Below are 21101 nucleotides of genomic sequence, written 5' to 3' on the forward strand. Positions count from 1 at the left end.
GATGGGAACCCCATGAGGATTCACTTAGGCTGCCAGACTTTCCAGTGTAGGAGTTCAAGTCCGAGACCTAATGACCGGAAAGAAAATCCCCTCCACCCTCAATGAGGGCTTCAGTTCCTCTCGTAACATAGTGTTCTAATCCAAACTGCAATGAGGTACCACCTCACACCCATCAGGATGGCCACTGTCAAAAGAACAGAAAATAGCAAGTGTTGGTGAGGATGTGGAGAAGTTGGAACCCTTGTGCACTGTTGGCGGGAATGTAAAATGGTGCAACCGTTACGGAAAACGGTATGGAGGTTCCTCAAAAAATTAAAAATAGAAGTACCAGAAGATTCAGCAATTCCACCTCTGGGTGTCTATCCAAAAGAATCCAAAGCAGGATCTCAAAGAGATATTTGTACACCTTTGTTCATCACAGCATTATTCACAATAGCCAAGAGGTAGAAACAACCCAAATGTCCATTGACATATGAATGGATAAAGAAATTGTAGTATATACATACAGTGGAATATTATGTAGCCTTAAAAAAGATGGAAATCCTGTCACATGCTACAGCATGCACGAACCTCAAGGATATTATGCTAATTGAATTTAGCCAGTCATGAAAGGACAAATACTATATGATTCCACTCACATAAAGCATCTAAAGAAGACAAAATCATAGGAACAGACAGCAGAAAGCTGGTTACCAAGGGCTGGCGGGAGGGGAAGAGGAACTAGTGTTTAGTGGGTACAGAGTTTCGGTGTTGTCTAGAGATCTGCTGCACAACAATGTGAATATACTTAGTGATGCTGAACTGTACACTTAAAAATGGTTAAGAAGGTAAATTTAAGTTATATGTTTTTTTACCACAATAAAAAAATAGAATGCCCTTGTTTAGATGGTAGGGTTTCCTGTGAAGAACGAGCAGAGAGACCGGCCCGCCAGACATCAAGGTGGAATTTTCTCACAGCCCAGACTTGCTTTCCTCCCGGCTCTCCATCCCCATGAAGCCAGAAGACGTGGTCCTCATCCCTTTGCATACTGCCGGCTTTTCGAAGGTGAGGAAATATATGCGCGCTGTCAAAGGAGGCTGGGTTAACGACTTGTGGAAAATTTGCTGCCAATTTTGCTTTTGCATCTCGCCATTTCCATTTTCCAATTTCCTTATTTTTGTTGATTAAATTCCAATCACTTGAAAAGATATTGAGGATGAATGAGAAAGAATATAATCTTCCAAGATTCTTCTGGGTGGGGTCAACGCCCTTATCAGGGATGTGAGGGAATAGACGGATGCACGCACACGTGCACACACTCACACACACACACACTCGACACTCGTGTTCACTCTCATGTGCCCTTACCACCGTCCCAGTCTCACCCCACAGCAAACATGATGAATTCACATCCTGAGGGGGGTGTACCACCAGCAAAAATGTGACCGGAGGAAAGAATTTCCATTCAATCAGAGGCCTCCTGCGGTTGAAGTTTACCAGGAGCACTGCCAAACCCCACTCTCTTGGCGGACAAACTGTGCAGACTTCGGGCCCTGTTGGGAGGGTGAGGCGAGTTTCTTACTTTCAAAAGAGGGTTGATCCAAAATGTTTGTCTCATTTCAATACTGTTTTTCCTATGGAGCCGGGGTTGGGGGAGGGGTGGGGGTGGAAAGTTTTTTTCCTTGTTCCTGATGTTTTCCAGAGATCAAAATTCAAACACAATGCACTAACAGTAATCAGCAAGCCTTCAGAAGAATTGTACGTACTTCTGATTTCTATAAAAACCCACACGACACCGCCTTAACCTTTAATTATGTGCAGAGGTACACAACTGGGCAGGGAGATTTTGCCCTCAGCGCTGATATCAGCTTCCTAATCCTTCTGCATACTTAGCAGGTATTTTGGAGCACTATCCACGCCAGTAAGTGTTTCTCCTCCGCCCATGTGCCTCTGGTGTCGGGACCCACCAGACACGCTCCTGAGGGGTGAACTAAAGTCGATTCACGCTCTTTGGGAAGTTTTTGTGTGAGCATGGACCCCGACACGCTTAGAAGACATTTCATTGATCATGCATCCTTTAACTCACTTGGAGCAATCTTAATCCCTGCTGTGGCCCAGGCACTGTGCTTAGCACCAGGCACACAGAATTATCACAGAAAACAGTGCCCTCAGCGAGCTTCCGGTCTAGAGGGGGAGATGGGCAAGCAGGGAGTGACAATGCGAGATGGTAAACGCTGAGGCTGTGTCTCTTGTTTTTGGTAGCAAGACACAGCGTGCCCCTCCAGTATCTCGTACAAGGACTGCAGGGATCCCGTGGGACCAGGAACAGCTTGGCCTGCAGGCCTCTGGGAAGCTGGAATGCCCTGTGAAAACCAGGGAAGAGGTACAGGACCCCGGGCAGCTTTGGTAACTGCTCATCACTCCGCACACCAAGGGGGGCGACTCAGTTCTCTGCTTCTCCCGCTTCTGCTCCACAATCTCACTCTACTCCGTGTACCTTTTCTCTACCTCGGGCTCCTGCTTACTCTTCATGGCTGCTTACTGATGATTTCCTGACCTACTGCCTGCCTCAGGAGACCGGAACACTCCCTTGCCTCTTTCGGCTTCTTCTCTGATCCCAAGTGTCCAATTGTGTGTTCCAAATGAGATGATCCTATAGTCTAACCAAACCACCTTGTCTCTGTGGGGCAAGGTTCTTATCCCAGCCCCCTTATAGACCATGTGTGGATTGTCTTTCCTTGATCCGATGCTTCTGCGGTCCTGTCCACTGTGGCTGAGGGGCTGGGCATCCAGCACGCCAAGATCTGTCTGAGTGAGAGGCACCCAGGGTAACACCCTGCAGGAGCTCCCAGGCTGTCAATTAGAGGGGACTGTCGTCAAAACAATTGCTGTGGGAGGGCTGCCCGGTGGCATAGTGATTAAGTTCATGTGCTCCCCCTCGGTGGCCCAGGGTTCGCCAGTTTGGATCTTGGGCACAGACCTACACACCACTCATCAAGCCATGTTATGACAGCATCCCACATAGAAGAACTAGAAGGACTTACAACTAGGATATACAACTATGTACTGGGGCTTTGGGAAGAAAAAAAAAGGAGAAAGCTTGGCAACAGATGATAGCTCAGGGCCAATCTTGCTCATCAAAAAGCAAAAAAGAAGTCAAAAAACCCAGTTGCTGCGGATATGGGCATAAACACACAGGGTTATGGGAACACAGAGAAAGACAACCAGCTCAGCCAGCAGGCTCCAAAAAGGCTTCAAAGAGGAGGCCATGCCTAAGCTGAGCTTGAAGGAAGAGAGAGGCTCTCCAGGGAGGTCCTCGGGTGATGGGGACAGAGGTGGAATAACAGCATCCGAGACAGAGGAAACGTTAGTGTAAAGGTCACAAGAGGGGTGTGTGTGTGTGTGTGTGTGTGTGTAGTTGTGGTGCTGTTCTAGCTGCTGGATTTTTTCAGTTTGGTTTTAACTCAAGCTGAGAATCTGCCTTTATTCTGTGAAATTAGTAACCTATTCTGATTTAGCACAATTACTGACACCTTGGCATTTATTCCTACCTATCCTTCTGTCATTTCTGTTTTAAGTCAATTTGGACATTTTCAGATACAGTAAGGGAAAGGAATTCTGACTTACTTTGTCCTCGTCCTTATCCTCATTTTGCAATCTGCCATCTTTTACTAGAAATCACCCTGGCACCAAACCAAGATTTTGACAAGCCATGATATAACCCTGGGCTTTGTGCATGGCATTAGGAAATGAACTTGTAATGTAGGAGCGAGAGGCTCAGATGCTTGGTTTTGAAAGCACAAACATTAAGCTTTGATTTTTATCCAAGTTACATATACTCTTAATTAAAAAGTCACTAGTTCTGTAAGGTTTGTCAAGAGAAACAGCACCTTCCGACCTCTGGTCCCCTCCCCCTTCCCCAGGGGCACGCCCTCTCCTCTCCCAGCTGACTCTGTATTTGCCTCCATGTCTTCGAATAACGTGAGGGCTCAGCTACCCCTTGATGTCCGCTTCAGTTTTAGGTATTACATGTTGACTTCCTATTACAGAAGATGAGCATCTGGCTCTCTTTTCTCCCCCGCCCATGCCCCCCACATCCATTTCCCGTGCTCCATGCCTATCCTTGCAAATGGTTCTATTGCAATATAACCAACATGTGTGCTGTTGATAGTGGAGCCATTTAAGACAACTGTGATTACTTTTCTACACAATTTCTTATTTTCCCTGGTTAACAAGTCTTGTCTTTTTCTCCTTTTCTTACTTTAAAAAAAAATGGATTTAGCAATTCAACCCAGAATCTCCACGATTTGTCTGATTGCCTCTCAGAATGCTCATTGACATTGGGTCTTCTATCGAGCATTTCTCCTGGAGCCTGACCTGCTCCCATCTGGACGGGGCCCGCTGTGGCTAGAGCTCAGGGATCATCCTAGCTCTCCCTTCACCCAGAAGCCCCATCGCCCCTCTGTGTCCGGGCTCCTGTTTCCCATTGCCCGTCTCCTCCTCTTTCTCGTTTTGCTCCCTTGCATTGCCATTGCCTGTTTTCTAGCAGCTTTCTGAGAAAGGATGAGTGGGAGGTAAATGGTATTAGTCAGCTGGGGCCGCCATAACAAAATGCCACAAACTAGGGGGCTTAAGCAACAGAAATTTAGTTTCTCACAGTTTGGGGGACTGCAAGTCCCATATCAAAGTGCTGGTCAATTCTGTTCCTGGTGAGGGCTCTCATCTCGGCTGGTAGACGGTTGCCTTCTTGCTGTGTCCTCATGTGGCCTTTCCTCTGTGCTGGTGCACAGCAAGAGTGCGAGCGAGCTCTCTGGTGTCTCTTCTTACAAGGACGCTAATCCTATCTGATCAGGACCCCACCCTTATGACCTCACTTCACCTTAATTCCTTGCTTAGAGGTCCCATCTCCAAATACAGCCCCATTCGGGGTTAGAACTTTAACACGTGACTTTTAGGGGCACACAAGTATTGTCCATAACAGGTGTATTTAAAAAATCTTTATTGTATTTTCACATCTGGTTCTTATTTTGCAAGGTGGGAAATAATTTAGAAGTCATCCTTCCACTGTCTTGGGTCATGGGCACTGTTGCTGTAGAGAAGTCTGAGGTCACATGGTCTGTGATCACTAGCACATGAACTCTTCTCTCCTTCTCTGCCTCTCTCTCTCTCTCCCTTGTAAAATCTTTGTCCTCAGTCTAAATTTAACCGTGATATGCCTTTGTGTGGGTTTATTTTCATTCATTGTGCTAAGCAGGTAGCAGACCCTTTCCATCTAGAAACTCAGGTAACTTTTTTTGATTTCTTTCTTTGATTACTTTCTCTCCTCTGTTTCTGCTGTTCTCTTATTCTAGAACTTTTATTTTTCACATATTGTACCTCCTAGGCTGATCTTCTAGTTGTCTTCTCTTTTCACCCCTTATTTTCCATTTCTTTATATTTTTGCACCACTGTCTGAGAGAGCTCCACAACTTTATTTCCTAAACTTTCTACAGAATTTTTCTTAAAATTTTTGTTTTTTTGAACGTTTAAAAGAATCATTCCATTCTTATTTCACAGATGTGACATATATATGTATATACATATACATACTCCTATATATACATATATATTTTTATTAGCAAGACTGTGGATAAAAACAGTTTAGAAAAAATGGCACAGACTGGATGGCACTCCAAAAGTCCTAGTGCACGTATACAACAGGAACACTTGTCAGATTTTAGAGTTGATGGAGAAAAAAAGGCTTAGAACAAAATGGTAACCCAAGCCTGCAAAGAGCACAGGTTGCTCTTTCAATGGTTCCCTCGCTGACTGAGCTTGATTTCTCATGTTGGAGAGTGACAGGGCCATTGAATGTCACAGAATAAACATGGTGCATCTTCTCGAAGCATGCATTTTATTAGAAGTTTTGGGAAGATTTTGTATTAAAACAAACAAGAAGTTATGACGGAGTAGACTGCAAAACAGTCAAGACTTTTAAAGACATGGAGCAGAACTTGAATTTCATGCTGGTGGATGGGTCCTTCCTGAAAAATATCCTGTGGGTTCCGTATTAGGAGCTGTGGAAAACTCTGTGAGTCACGAATCCAATCTAGAATCCTAATCCTCACTCTTGTTAGCATTTAAGTAGTATTTCCATCTTTATCGTGTATAATCTACGTGAATGTCTGTCATTTGATATCATCTAGATTTCTCCAGGGCTTCTTGATTCATAGGCACCAGGAAAGGACGGTAATCTAGCGATTAACGTCAGGGTGCTTATTTCGTACCCATGATATACTAGACACACGTCTTCTGAGTACAGCTTCTTTTGCATTTACCTTGCTAAGATAAGTGGCAAGGAAGTGGGGAAGATAGGGATGTAGGTAAGTGGAAATGGCAAAGCTATTTCCAATCTTTAAGGAAGAAAGGATGGGGATGTGAGAAGAGAGTGAGATTATGTTCAACAAGCAATGGTTGCTACTAGGCGTGCTGGCTCTCTGGCCATCTCATGAGGCCGCCCAGGGGAGATGACTTGGCAATCACCAAGGTGAGTAAACAGAGACGTCTCCTGGGTCCAAGTGCACATCCGTGACCTCACCCCACAGCCTTAGTCCCTCCTCCTGCTCCAATTTGTAGCTAAGCAATCAGCAAATTGGCAACAAAACACCAAGAACAACTAGAAAAGGAAATGAGAGTTTCTTATTAGCCTCAATTTTCTTCGGGGGGAAAGAATGTAGATTACTGCACGTGATGAGAGGAACACTCAGGTTACGTGCTGGATCCCATTCCAGCGTGTAGGCTGCGCAGTAGTACGGTGTCGTCCCTTTGGGTGTTTTCTTCTCCAGCTGTGAAGGCGTTAATATTGAATGGAGTTCAAGAGACAGCGAAGCTTTGTATAAATGCTAGACCTCTGTGATGTTGAAAGAGCTGCATTCTAGAATGTGGAGCTGCATGATAGCTAGCCTATAAACACCTGCTCTGCTTTGTGGTTGAGCCCTGCTGTTCCACCCTTAGGCAGGTTAGCTTGATTCTTTCAACCCTGTTAAAGTGTAAATATCCCTGTGAGGGTATTAACTTTTCTTCATCATTGGGTGATTGTGAAAGCAGAAAGGAAAGCAGAACACCACAGATGACCGTGGTTCTGGTTACAGCTCTGCCCCTGGATTTCTGTGACCGTGAGCATAGCGCCTCTGAATTTCCATGGCCTGGTCTGTACCAAATGGGCTGAGCTGGAAGATCTCTAATGTTCCTTTTAGGTTCTGCTTTCTATGAGTTTATGAGGAAAGACTGTGTGGGCAGGATCATTTTTAGAATGGTGAGTGAACAGGTTTCTATCCTCAGGGCAAAGGGCCCAGAATGGAGAGGCCAACGCTCAATGCCGAAGTTTTCTTATACCATATTTCCATCATGGAAAACCCCCAGGGCCATGATTTAAATGACTCTGACAGTCCTAAAAACTATTGTTAGTGCCTGTTCTGTGCTCCTGCGGTCTTGTTACCCTTCTCCTCAAGCACTCAAGATTCAGGAGGGTTGCTGATGTGAGGGACCACGGCACACACATCCTTGAGTAGGTCTACACTGCTCTCGGAGTTCTAAATCCTATAAATATCCTTGAAAATCAGCCACTGCCAATCTCTCTCTTTAGTGTGGTGACACAATATGTTTATGATTATCCAGCCTGTTTAGTTTCACCTCATCTCAAGAACTTACCAGGCTGAAAAGGTGACCACAGACCTGCGTTGGGTGGAAAGCAAATTCAAGTACAAAAGTTGAGAAGTTATGGGACATCCAGGTAGAGATGTCCAGTAGGCAATTGGAAATAGGGGTCCAGGGCTGAGGAGAAAGCTGGATTTAGGAGTTATTTATATAGCGGTTTGTTGGTGGCCATGACCTCCCAACTTTTTAAAAAAAACATATCGTGTATTTGCATTTCCTATAATCTACAACATAAATTAGATGATGTGACACAGAATTAGAAAAAGTTTTTTGAAGGGTTTATATGTTTCAAAGTCCTAAACGTGGCTACTTCTTGTCACGTGGCTTGGGGAAGGGTTAAGGCTGAAATTAGGGTTAGTGTCCGTGACAGCAGTTTTTCATCCTGAGTATGTTCCGTGTACACTCCTCCACTTCTAAAATAGGGACAGTTTAGTTTCAGTCCCGTTTCCTTTGAGACAGAGCTCCCCAGTCAGTAAGAGATTTGGGGGGAGTTTTCAGAGTCTGTGGGCTGTAGGTGCAAGAAGGGGAGGCAAGCAGGATGTGGGGGTGGGGGCACCTGGTGCCAATTTCTCTCCTCTCCTCGGGAAGTTAGGGCTGGGCGTCCTCCTCCACATTCCTGGCCTTCCCCAGTCGGCACCAGTAAGCCCAGGGTCTCCTTGCAAAGAGGCTGGAGCTCACTTACTACAGGCATCCTGCTGATTTAGAGACACGCGGAGATAATTAACTGGGAGTTTCCGCCCCCGACCCGCTGACCCTCTCGTAGGAACCACTGTAAAGATAAAATAACAGACCAGGTTTTTTTTTCCCCTTAGTGTCTCTGTGCCTGTAACTTTCCTAGTAATCATGACATTTATGTTGATCATTAATATTCCAGCTGAAAGCATCCTCTTTTCTCCCCTCTTGCCCCTGCCACGGCCCACCTGTGGTTCAGGTTATCACCTTTCTCAGAAAACGCTCTCTGGAGAGCCTAGACTTTGGCAAGTTCGCCGGGGCTGGGCCGTTCCCACAGCTCCTCCTCGCCCAGCGCGTGTGCTGCCCGCTTCCGCCTCCAGCCTCCGAGGCTGGGGGATGGTGCTATGCCCTGGATACCTCATTCATCAACGCTGTCCGCGGAATCTCCCTCCTCACGTCCATTATCACAGACCTTGAATAATTGTTTTCATTCCGCCGTTTAGTGCTTTACTCCTTGGACCGGCAGGCTAAACCCGACGCTCTTTCTGACTCCTGTGCTGTCATTAACATGCTTCTTGTTTAACTCAAAACAGCTGTTCCTCCGCCGCCCCCAGCCCCAATCTTTCCTCCTTAGACGAACCTTGCATAAGCGGAACCTTTGGAAAGAAAGTGTTTTTGAATAAGGGAGAGTTCTGGAAAGATAAGGATTGGCCACTTGCAGTGTGGAAACGTCTTTAACTTTAACCGCTTTAATGGAAATCTTTCTAAAATACACAGTTTAGTATCTTCTTAAACAGAGGAAATAGAATATAATTTAACTTTTTCTTGATGTCTTGGGATTGTGACAGTGAACAAAGGTCTGGTACCCTGCTGCACTCCAGGAGGGCCCTGGGGGTCTTTTGTGGGTATAAATGGTCCTAGATTTCTGCGATTCTGAAGTTATTTTGTACACTTTTTTTTTTTGGAGGAAGATTAGCCCTGAGCTAACATCTGCCGTCAATCCTCCTCTTTTTGCTGAGGAAGACTGGCCCTGAGGTAACATCTTCCTCTACTTTCTATGTGGGATGCCTACCACAGCATGGCTTGCCAAGTGGTGCCATGTCCACACCCAGGATCTGAACCAGCGGGCCACTGAAGCAGAACGTGTGCGCTTAACCTCTGTGCCACTGGGCCGGCCCGTGTATACTTTTAAATATACTCTCTGTCTCCTTGCTTTTTATCAGACCAGTACCTATCACTCCTGGTTATCAATGTACCTATCTTCAGAAATTCTTCCACCCGAATTTTCTAATTTTCATTGCTTACTATGGGCATAGAAGACCAATATACACACACACATGCACACTTGAGCACTTGTGTATGTGTGTCTTAGAACTGTGTGTGAAGGATTGTGAAGAATGACCTGAGGGTTTTCTATGAGAAACTGAAGAGGCTGTGAGTTCTCTATTTTGATTTCCCAGAGGCCATTTTTGTTAATGTTTTTGCTCATTTTCACAAGTGAAAGTTTTAGTAAATAGAAAGTCGCAAGACCAATGAGTTTACCATTGGTGAAAAGTCACTCCCAGATTTCTAGGATTCATCTATCTTTCTAGAAACTTCTTCCTCAGCTTCGTTCTTTGTTTTCACTTAATTCTAGAGTAGGCAATGGTTACTAAAAAAGAGATTCCTTTTAGGAGAGGTCCTTCATTTCGTTATCCCAACTTCACATACAAACTATTTCACTGACTGTTGTTAAAAATATCATCATGATATTCTCAAACTATTGTCATTAAAAAAAAACACACAAAAAACCACAGGTGCAAAAACAAACTGTGACCACAGAGCTAATTCTCCCTCTCTCCCTTATTGTCCTCTTTGGCAGAGTTCTGTGGAAAGCTGAATAAATGAACAGGGCCATTTGACAGAGTGTAACCCATACCAGCCCCATTGTGCAATGCCTTGAACGTAAGTCCTTTTCAACTAAACGGAGGTATATTTTCTTTTATATCGTTAACTTTGACCCTGCAGCTTAGCAGAGAACACTTGTGCAACATTTTCTGGATCAACTTATCATCCACTCAGAGCAGACATGCATTTTTCTCATCATTAAAGGGAAACCAAACCCATCCACATAATCCCCCATTCTGCTTTGTTTCTTTCCCGTCCTTCATGTTGTAGATTCTGAAAATTAATGAAGGGATGTGCAAGAAATGGGCTCTCTTCTCACACCCAGCCCCAACGGGAGCCTGGGCACAGTCAGGGAGCGGGAGGATGAGAAATGTCCTCATTTTGCAAAACCAAGTCCTTCTCTATGTTTGGTTGCCAACTGTCTGCCTCCGACTCTCCCAAGGTGTCTGTTTAAAATACAGATTCCCGGGCTGGACTCTCCAGCTACTGAATCAAGATTCCTGGAGGATGGGGGTTTGTAATTTGCATTTTATATCAACTAGATGATGTCTAAGTTTTTTGTTTACTTACCAAATTCTATGCATCCGATTCTTCTGTGAATACTAGTAAGAGTTAAACTTAGATACTTACAGAATACTAATCACAGTTAAACTTTATTATTGTAAGAATGATACCTTTAATTTGTAGAGCAGCGTTTTTAACCTTCCAAAGTGTTTTCCCATCTGTAGCCCTCAGAGGTGGGCAGGGGCGTATTATTACTTCCACTTTAGAGACGTACTTGATTCCCCTGCGCTAAGGACTTGGGCCAACTACACTGCGACTTAGTAGGCAGGACTGAAGACTGGCACGCAGGTCTTCTCGCCTCATTTTGCCGCACATTTGGTATTCTAGGACCCAAAACATAAGAGAAAGCTTTAGTAAAGTGTCCCTTAAAGAGAGACATGAGCAGAAATCCGTACCTTCCGAGCCACTCCGCATGCTATTGCGTGTGCGGTGCATTTGCTCCCAGAAGATGAAAGCACAGACGGAGCCCAGGGCACAGGGGGAGAGTGGGAATCTTCAAAACAAAGACAATCTCATCCCTCTTCTCTTCATCCCCTTCAATTTTCTGATCTTTTCCCTCCACTCCCTCTTTCTTGTGAAGACTCAAACTCTGAAATAATTATATGAAATTAAGTCTGTAAAAGGCAGGCTTGTTTCCTTAAGATTGACGTGCTAATGTTTTGGGCAGTTTTCTCAGGACTCATGGAGACCATTATTTCTGAGCTTGGCTGCAGGAATCTCCGTCTTCCCCAGGCAGGGGAGAGGCTCCTCGCTCAAAGCCGTGTTTCTTTAGTTCATGACACCTCCCTGCATGATGCAGCCTCACTGTGACCAGAATAACTCAGAAAATTTTTTTTAAGTGCTTAAGACTTCTTCTTACTTCTGATCGTAATTACTCACTGTCCAAAAAAATATATAAAGACACAGCAGTCTGTAAACTCTCTCTGAGACTGAATTCAAATGGAGCGTTTCTCTTCACCACATTGGACAGTTTTGATGTTCAGGATGGCACCACCCAGGCCCTGGGAGTCTGGAGGAGGTGAGGAAAACGCTTTCCAGCTCCCCCTGCCTGTTCTCATCCATATATCAAGATAAGCAAGCTAGTTGGTTGGTAGCCAAAAGGAATCTTTTCATGCAAATTGTATCGCTCTTTAAAAAAAAACAACAGTAAAAATAAACGTGTGACCTTGCACGCCACCTTCCCGCTGTGTAAGTGTATGGAAGCCGGGGAGATCACTGGCCTTCTTTGCATTGCAAAACGGCTTGGGTGCCCAGTGCTGCAGCGGGCTGAATTTCCTGCGTTCCGAGGCCGCCTGCCCCACTGAGGAGATGAGCAGGGTCAGGTTCAGGAGGCGCTTGCTTGCCTTGACACATCACTCCTAATTATGACGTCCTTGTAAACCCCTTTCCTTTCCCTTCACAGGGCTTGTAAAAGGCACCCACAAGCGTCTGCCTTCCTGTGCCTCCCTGCCCCGAGGTAGAAATCCTCTTCTTGCAGGAAGTGCAAAGCATAGTTCAAAGCTTTCTCCATCAAAAGAAAGTGCGCCTGATCCAGTATAACGTGATTACGTGACAATTAGGCCAAAAAAAAAAAAAAAAAGCCAAGGCCACTGTGTTGCTGGCCAGTGCTGGACCCTTGCAATCTCCATCTTTCTAAGAGATATTTATCACTTCCTTGTTCAGTATAAAGATGCACACCCAAATTGAACACCATTTAGGGTCAAAGCGACTGGTCACTTTGGGCTATCCGGGAATGGAGAGTTAAAAAGAGGTTGTGATGCAATGTCCCCACCAAATGCAGAGGCTGAGGCATGGATCTTAAGGGAGAGAGGACAAAGAGAGGAAGCAAGGTCTGCAGACCCTGGGGCAGGCTCTGACGCCTGGTGGTTTTCTGTATGACTGCCAGGCTTGTTTCCTTGCTATAAAACAAGCCCAGGGCAACCTATGTTAAAAGGGGGTTAAAAGGGGTCATAAATCTTTCTGGGCATTGAAGATCCACGGAAAACTCAGCCTGATGTCTTTTCCATCTGTTTCGGGTTCTCAGCCTCATCTGGCTCGGCTGCCTTTCCCCGGCGATAACTCACAAGCCCCATTCATACCGCTGAGTGGCAGGTATAGGGTGTCTCCCCTCAGAGCATGGGGGATGAGGGGTGAGGGTCCGGGCAGCAGGCAAGCCCCCAAGGCTGGCCCACTGACACCGTAAGTCTACACCCAGGGGCTGCTGGAGGGGAGGCTGTGGGACTGACAGTGTCAATGGGCAGCACACACATCCTGGAGAGGGGAGCCCGGCGGCGGGTGGGAGAGCGCTGGCTGAGGTTGGTCACACGGAGATTGAGTTTCAGCTGAATTAGATCAGAGCTGTGGGAAACAGCACCTCCTTCACACACACACACAGCCGGTCTCATAGGAAGACGTGGGAGGGCGGCTGGGGAGACGGAGGCAGGCAGCTGCGATGAAACACCCAAGTCAGCTCACAGCAGCTAACGGCTGACTTAATGACTGTCTACCTCTCCCCAGCGTGCTGGCCAGACTTCGCAGACTCGGGGATTTTAGAAGGAAAGGCTCTGCGGTGTCAGGGAGAGATGGGGCGGTCAGCATTCAAAACACACCCTGGTTTGGGAGGAGTCTGTGTGTATCTTTAAAAGAGGGAGGCATGATTATGAAAGTATGGGAAAGATGTGGGACTTTTAGATCCATGGCTGCAGAAGGCACACTCCCGAAGGGATTCTGGTGGCTTTAAGTAGTACCTTTAGGGTTTGATGTTTTACAGCATTTCGTTACCATGCAGCATGAGCTTGCAATCCCCTAACTGTGTTTGCTGCTGTGAACCGTCCCTCTAATCTCTTTTCTCTGCTTAATAATCTGACGCCATTTCAGTGACCCAGAATACCAGCTTTTCTTGGGAAGGCCTTGGAGGAGTGGAAAATTGGGGGAAAGTTTTAGCATTAAAACAGGAACACTTGCAGTCCTATTAAAAAGGGCAAGAAGTCAGCTGCTTTGAAATCCACCCCCTCAGCAGGGGTGGGGACAGCCTTTCCAGGAGACAGTGGGAACGCATTTGTTCTTAAGCTGGCACCAGAGTGGCTTTCTCTAGGGCAGCGAGGGCCTGGCATTCTGTACAGCCGTTTGAATTGAGGAGCCTTCAAATGATCCTTTTTTCTTTTCCTGTCACTCAACGAGAGGCTGGAGGCAAAAATTCCTACAGCAGCTTCCCTTGAACCGGGCAGAAAACAGCCCCTGGGGCTGCCCGGCGCTCCCTAATCTTCTGGTTTGCACATCAATTTTGAGCCCGCTGCTGCTGCTGAGAAAATGACCTCAAACAACTGCTCACTAAAGATCCGTGTTTATTATGATGCAGTGTGCTTTCTGCAGAATGCTCCTTTTCTTAGACTGAGAAGCTTCTGGAGTTTGCACAATGTCTGGGCCTGAGGAAACTGGCCAGGATGTCCCCAGGAGGATGAATTATCACCTCTCTGTAAAAGAGAGGGACACTCAGAGCAGAGCCAGGGTCCACCGTGCGTGAGCCAATTCCACGTCTGAATTCTGCAGAGCTCGCCGCTTTGCTGGGTTTCTCGAGATTCACAAAAAGAGACAATGAGAATCCCGGCGAGAACTCAGGAGTTGTTTTGGATTCTTCTAGATTAGGTGGATACCCAAGACAGTACATGGAAAGGCTGCAGGGGGTCTGTGAATCATTTGAAATTGCATTAAAAATTCATATGTAAAAATGTTATATATTCCTCTCGGCCCCAGAGAGAGAGAGAGCTCTTACGTATTCAACGGAGTTTCAAGAGTCCGAGACTTCCCTAGAGTCAAGAACTACTGTTTTATATTAAAGATTTTCCAAGGGTAATTTCAGGGAGGCCATTGGCTTCCCGCAATCACAGGCTGTGCAAAGAAGAATGCACTGCCTACTGTGTACGGAGCTGCAAGGAACTCATGGAACTGAGTGAAAACAATAACCCAGAGAGGACCAACAGAGGCAGGCAGAGGGTGCCCACAGAGTGGCTGCTCGATGTGGGTACACTGACAGTGGAGTCTGGCTCTCCCTGGGATGGGGAGATCCAGTTGGTACCCTGGTCCCAGAAAATGTAGCCCGAAGGCAGTGTTCTGGGAGGACATATTAACAAAGAGGGAAAGCATCAATGAGAACCTGAAAGAACGTCCAATCTAGTTCAGACTTGATACACCTCTTGGATAAGGAAGTTAGGTGAATACAGAGCAAGATTCGGATCCATCACGTTGAAAGAGAGTGCCCCGGGCTGCTGTGGTCCAAACTCCCTTCTGCTAGGGCAGGGAAGGATTCTTGGGGGAGAGGTGGTTGTCACAATACATCTTGAAAGACGACAAAGATGCCAGAATCCCGCAGTCCTCCATTCTGGAGTTGATGTTTCATTGCAAATTATAGGCATGTTTTGCCTTGAGAAAATCATGTTTTTATAAATAAGCTGATCTCCCAAAGCAAATAAATTGAGGATGATGATTATTTACATTAAATAGTAGCTGCTGTTGATGCCAGACTCACATGAACAAAGCTTTACCTACTTGATCTCAAGTAGTCTTACAACTTGGTGAGACAGGTACCATTTCTCCCATTTTTCAGATGAGGAACTTAAGGCTTAGAAAGCTTAAGCAACTTCCTCGCCGTTACTGCTGTACCGAGAGGCAGAGAGAACCAGGGTTGAAAGCCAGATGAGGCATCGCCAAAGACCAAGCCCTTGTCCTCTCTACTACACAGCATCTCAGGGCTGGAGAATTCCATGCTTTGCCGGAAATGTCAAGACCCCAAATTGATCTTAAACACCACTTGATTTTCAAAGGTAGGAAATCAAGAAATGGATGTCAACCATGTGCCTACTATATCCCAGATACTGTGCCAGAGGACACAAGTGTTTCATTTTGTCAAAAACTAACTTTTACAAAATCTTCAGTTCTTGTGGGATATTTTCAAAATACATTTGTCAACGTTAGGCACACACAGGCGAATCGTCTCTCACCAGCAAATCACAAACTAATCACAACTTCTCAGGGCAGAGGGTGGATTGTGCTCACTGTTTCATCTCCTTTGCCTACTAGAATATCTGCCCCAGGTCAATAAATAATCAGTGAGTGAGCAAGCACAGCAATGACCCTGTTCTGAGGACAGCAATCAGAAAGTCTTATTCCTTAAAATGGAAGGAGCTCACCTTGGCCACCAGACATCAAGATATGGGGATAGCTCATTAGGCACCAAAAGTGAGTTCATACGCAGAAGACTAAGAAAGGTGAGAGAGAAAATAAGAACAGGATATGGAGATCTCAATTTTGACACTTGAAAAACTAGACTTTGTTTTTCAAACATTTAATTGTTTCTATTCAGATTGGGGGAATTAAAAGCTCTTGTTAGTTGAAACTTCTGCGCTGATGAACACAATACCTACCCTTTTCAGACGTCTCGGTGAATAAGTCCTTCTGTGATTTTTTTTTTTATTGTAACACTTGGGTCTCTATGATATTCTAACATAATATGTCCCCTCTCCCCTTTCTCAGCGTGTGTTTGGAAAATGCTGACGTGCCTGGGGTCTTTGGTGTTGGGAAGCCAACATTTCATTTTTCAGTTGGGATTGCAAATAGTTAATCAAAATGTAATGCTGTTGGTGAACCAGAGACTGAAAGAATGAGCCAATTTTGAGGGCAACAATCACGGGCTTGAATTGCAGCTTAAGGTCCTTTCTGTTGAGAAGTATTCTGATGCAACTGCTGCCAAGGGGGAACTGTGCACTTTCCCGATTTGATCTGCCCTTAAAGCTATGGACAACCATCCTTCTTGAGAAACATTCGGGTTCCTGCGCTTAAGGACAGAGGCTTGGTGCACATGCCATCTTTGACTGCTTGTGGGTCTCTGATGTGGTCAGAGTTCATGGATGGTAAAGTCGTATGAAAGGTTCTCTGCTCCCTGTTTCTAGCTCAATCTCTGGTTGCCCTTATGTCTTTAGGCCAATGGAAGAGCACTGGAGAATCTGGAGGAGGCAATAGCCCCCGGGCTCAGAGCTCTTCAAGGGGATTTATTATCTCACTGTCTACTCCACATGGTACAATTAAGTATCCCAATGGGGTTGTTCCAGCTTGCCTTCCTTCCTTCCTTCCTTCTTTCCTTCCTTCCTTCCTTCCATCAATTTACTCTCTAATTCATTTGTTCAGTTAACAACCATTCACTGAACCTCTCCTAAGGCTTCATAGCAGCCCCCATCTGGTGAGATGGAACACACAGGCAAGCACTTCGAGTCCAGTGTGCATTAGCGTGTTAGAATGATCCACAGCTGTTAGCTGAACGGAGTGGAGGGGCACCCAACCACTGGCAGTCAGGTGTAAGGAGATTTTCCCAGGGGAAGTAAGCTTGAGCTGAGGCTTGAAGGATGCAAGGAAAGTCTGCTGGGAACAAAAGACATGGGAAGGCTCTCCAAGCTGATGGAACACCATGGGTAAAAGCATGGCGGGGCTGGGGGGAGAGGGCAGGTGAGGGAAATTGTGATGGACGTTGGGAATGGAAGTAATCCTGCCTGGACCCCAGGCTGTGTATGGAGCTGTGATGGGAGATGAGGTCAGATAGGAATAAGAATTGCTAACATTTATTGAGCACCTGCTGTTTTCCAGGCACTATTCTAACAGCTTTGTATGTTTTGAGTTAATTGTTACAACAGCCCTATGAAGTGGGTATTAATATGACCCCTATTTTACAGATTCACAGGGAGATCAAGTATCTTGCCCAAGGGCACATAGCTAGAGAGTGGAGAAGCCAGGGTTCCACCCAGACAGTATGACTCCAAGAATGTGCTCTTAATGGCTACGCCAGGCTGCTGCTCTGATGGCCTCAGGTTTGCCTTGAGTGACAAAGTAGACTCTTTCCTACCCAAGGGTCCAGTTTATAGTGGAAGTTACCATGTGGATGGAGATGGTTTTCTTGTACCAGTCTCCCCTTCCTTAGCCCAAAGGCAGGGAAGCTGCACTGTTTTAATATCAGAATGTCAGCCCTAAGGGTAGGGACCATATCTGTTTTATTCATCAGTGTATATTCAGTACCAAGCACAGCACCTGGGACACAGTAGGTACTCACTGAATATTTATGGAATAAACAATAAAGGAATTCATTGATTTTTACCTATTAACCTTATTATTATAAGGAAGTGAATTCAGAGTTACCCTTATTTTCTCATTTGAGATGTAAATTAACTTAACAAAAGCAATGCATTTCACTAAAACCTTGCCACATATCATATATATTTGGAAATCTGAAACATTCAACCCCAAGTCAAAATTTGTGGAGATTAATTCTTCTGAAATGACTCATCAGTGGATGGTGGGGTGTGGGGGTATGTGTTCTCTTTGTACCATATACATTTGCTTTATCTAATGTGTGCATTCTTCAATTCTCAGATTCTTCAAACTCCCCACTCCTTGTCCGGTTAAATCAAAAGGACGCTCCTGTGTGCCCAGGATTTTCATAATATCTATGCTATTTCTTTTGAGGGTGATCAAAATTTCACTGTGTTGGACTCAAGACTCAGGTGAGTACAATGAGGTCCAGGGATGGAATTTGCCCGGTGACATTAACGCATTCGTTGCTTCCTACATGGTTCAGTGTCATAAATAAAGTTTCTTTTTCCTTTGCAAGAAGAAAAGAGCACAGTAGAAATCGAGGAGTGTGTTTTCTGTTTGGTCAGCAAGGCAGGCAAGGCCTTATGTACTCTGTCCATCAACACTGATAAGCTGTGACACCAGGAGGCTAGGAAGATGTCCAGCTGTTCCACCTACGCTGCATCACAGAGCTCCATGAGCCCTTTCAGGAAGCGGAGCCCAAACAGAGAAAGATGAGTGAGTGCCATGAACACAAATAATCTTCGGCTCAAATGGAGTTTCCTGAATTCTTTGGTATTCCATATATTTTGAACTTCAAGAGACCTTCATTTTCTGGGTTTCTTCCTTGTAGCTCAAGAGCACGTGTTTTAATTCTCTCAGTCGGCACAGCTTCTTATAAAGGCCTTCCTCAAAAAGAGTCAACAGGTTAAGAAAACTAGTCAAAACTAGAACAAGATAATAATAGTTTTCTAAGAAATAAAAATTTTCCTTTGATTTCTTAAGTATATTTGTGGTTTCAATAGTATTCTATGTATTTTATTCAATTGTGAAGACTATTGACAATTATAACTAATAAGATTTATGTGCGTTACAATTTACAAATATACAGATGTCTATTACAAGATTTATATTTGTTCACTAGGTTCTTATCTGAAATGAGGAGAGGTAACTTCATCCTATCTTTGTCCTATCCTGTCCTATCCCATTTTTATCCACTTTTGACAGATGAGGAGACTAAAGTTCAGGGAAGACACCAGGCTAAGGGATTTGTCAAAGGACACCTCATGGAAAATAAAGAAGCCAGAACTTGAACCCAGTTCAGATTCTAAAGCTTATCCCTGTCCTATCTAGTCTGGGGTAAACCAAGTAAAGTGGGGAGCTTTCTATGGGGTGTCCACAGTGGGCTAGCTAATTTCATGCACACTATCTCATTTACAACTTGCAGGGGGGGGAACTATTACCAAAGATAAAGAAAATGAAGGTTCAAAGGGGACCAGTAAGTTATTAGATGCTTAGTGAGTGGCTGAGCCCTTTCAGTGAGAAATAATAGACAACTCTGGGAAGAGGGGTGTTGCCTAATTGTCAGGTTACTGAAATTTCTTGAGAACGCAAAACCAGGCAGAATCTCACAAAAGGAGTCTTATTTGCAAAAGGAGAGTTTGGGAGGCTTTTTTGCTCTTCTGTGGGATATTTTCTTTTCCTTTTCAGCAAATCTTTCTCAGGAACCGTATCTTTGCTCTGCCACCTGCACACAGACTTTAGAACAATGAGAACCACCCTCTGCAGGATATTGATTCTGTTGGAGCAAATGTTGATTAAGCAGAATAGTGGCTTTTTTTTTAACTGGAGGAATTCCAGATCTTTCCTTAGGGCTGTCTCTCCAGGGAAATGAGCTCTATCCTCAAAAATCTACAGAAAACCTGAGTAAGAAGGAAGATTTATGAAGGGAGACGCTGGGCGTAAGATGGCTATCTGGTAGGCTATCGAGAAGCTCATCTTGGCGTTATTAGAGAAACACTCTCTCTCTCGACAGGATATAGTCTGGTTATCACATAATCTTCTCGAGTTTCACTCCCGTCCTCCTTACAAATGCCCCACATATAAAGTGATGCATTTCATTCAGACAGCCTTTTAAGAGACAGTTTATCCCAGCTGTTGCCGTCTATCTTAAACACCTACCTCTTCACCCTAGTGTGGAGTTTACATGTCGATAAGGGATGTAAAAAAGAGAACTTCAGAAATCTCGGCAAAGGAAAAACGCTAAGGCCGCCTGTGGGAATTGAGGTCCGAGAAAGAGCCCAGGAAGCATTAAGTTCCAGAACGCTCCTCCTCCTCAGAGGGGCTAATGCTTGCCCGCCTGGGGGTTTTGGGCTGACCCCAAACAGCAGGGACTGTAAACACTTTTCCAGTCACAGAAACGGGAGAATTCTTTGCCTTCTACTTTGGCATTTTCTTGTCGGGAGCTGTCGGCAAAACAGAAGTGAAGATGCAGGTAGGAACACGAGAATCAGACCTCGAAGGTTTAGCTCACCCGTGGACTCTTTCCTGGCATCGCCCATTCCCATCAACCATCAGTTCTCAGTACCCGATTTCACCACACACTCGTGTAGACTTGCTACTCGCTCCCAGCTGGCCCAGTGGGATTTGCCGGCAAATGACCTGTGAGCTCTCGCTCACTCTGGGGTCTGCAAGCACAGAAAGCCAGAGGCTCTTGGGGGCTACTGAGATGAGTCTGCCACTTTCAGGGAGGGAGGGGTTAGGGTGAAAAGTTAGATGGGGAAAACAGGAGAGGTGGTCCCAGAGCCCTGGCGGGGTCCCACTGCAGCCCATTTTAGCTGATGGGGTGGGGGTGGGGGAGGAGGGACTCCTTTGTTGGAGAGGAAATAAACCTGTGACTCCAGCCCGCCTGATCCTGTGGGATAGGCTGCTGTGTTTGAAGTCCAGACGGGCGGGCTTCAGGAAGCTGGCTGCATCAGGTTCCCATTAGCTGGGGCATCGGCAGGCACATGGGTTCACACCACGACCTGGTAACAATTAAGCCTTCTGCTACTGGTCCTCACCCCGGGGTGAGGCTCTTTTCTTCCTTACCGATGTGACTTCAAGTCGCCCCGGTTTCCTTATGGCTTGATTTCCTGCAGATTCCTGTTACTTCATGTCTAATCTTTTGAGACCTCTTATTAGACCACACAAATTGCAACGATCGTCTCCA

At 45.4% G+C, this 21101-nt stretch overlaps 1 long non-coding RNA gene across 4 annotated transcripts; it reads left to right on the plus strand.

The window, feature by feature from the left end:
• The first annotated feature begins 6893 nt into the window (after nucleotides 1–6893).
• LOC139085014 (uncharacterized) lies at nucleotides 6894–18894 on the plus strand. 4 transcript variants are annotated; one of them, XR_011542974.1, is made up of 6 exons: nucleotides 6894–6977; nucleotides 10209–10291; nucleotides 15381–15597; nucleotides 15854–16041; nucleotides 18191–18321; nucleotides 18432–18894. It is a non-coding gene; the product is annotated as an uncharacterized lncRNA (long non-coding RNA). The 4 variants fall into 4 exon arrangements; XR_011542973.1 differs by lacking the exon at nucleotides 15854–16041 and having other exon boundaries at nucleotides 18429–18894; XR_011542972.1 differs by lacking the exon at nucleotides 15854–16041.
• Nucleotides 18895–21101: the final 2207 nt, after the last annotated feature.

This window comes from Equus przewalskii, chromosome 8, assembly GCF_037783145.1.
Source record: "Equus przewalskii isolate Varuska chromosome 8, EquPr2, whole genome shotgun sequence".
NCBI classification, from domain to species: Eukaryota; Metazoa; Chordata; class Mammalia; order Perissodactyla; family Equidae; genus Equus; species Equus przewalskii.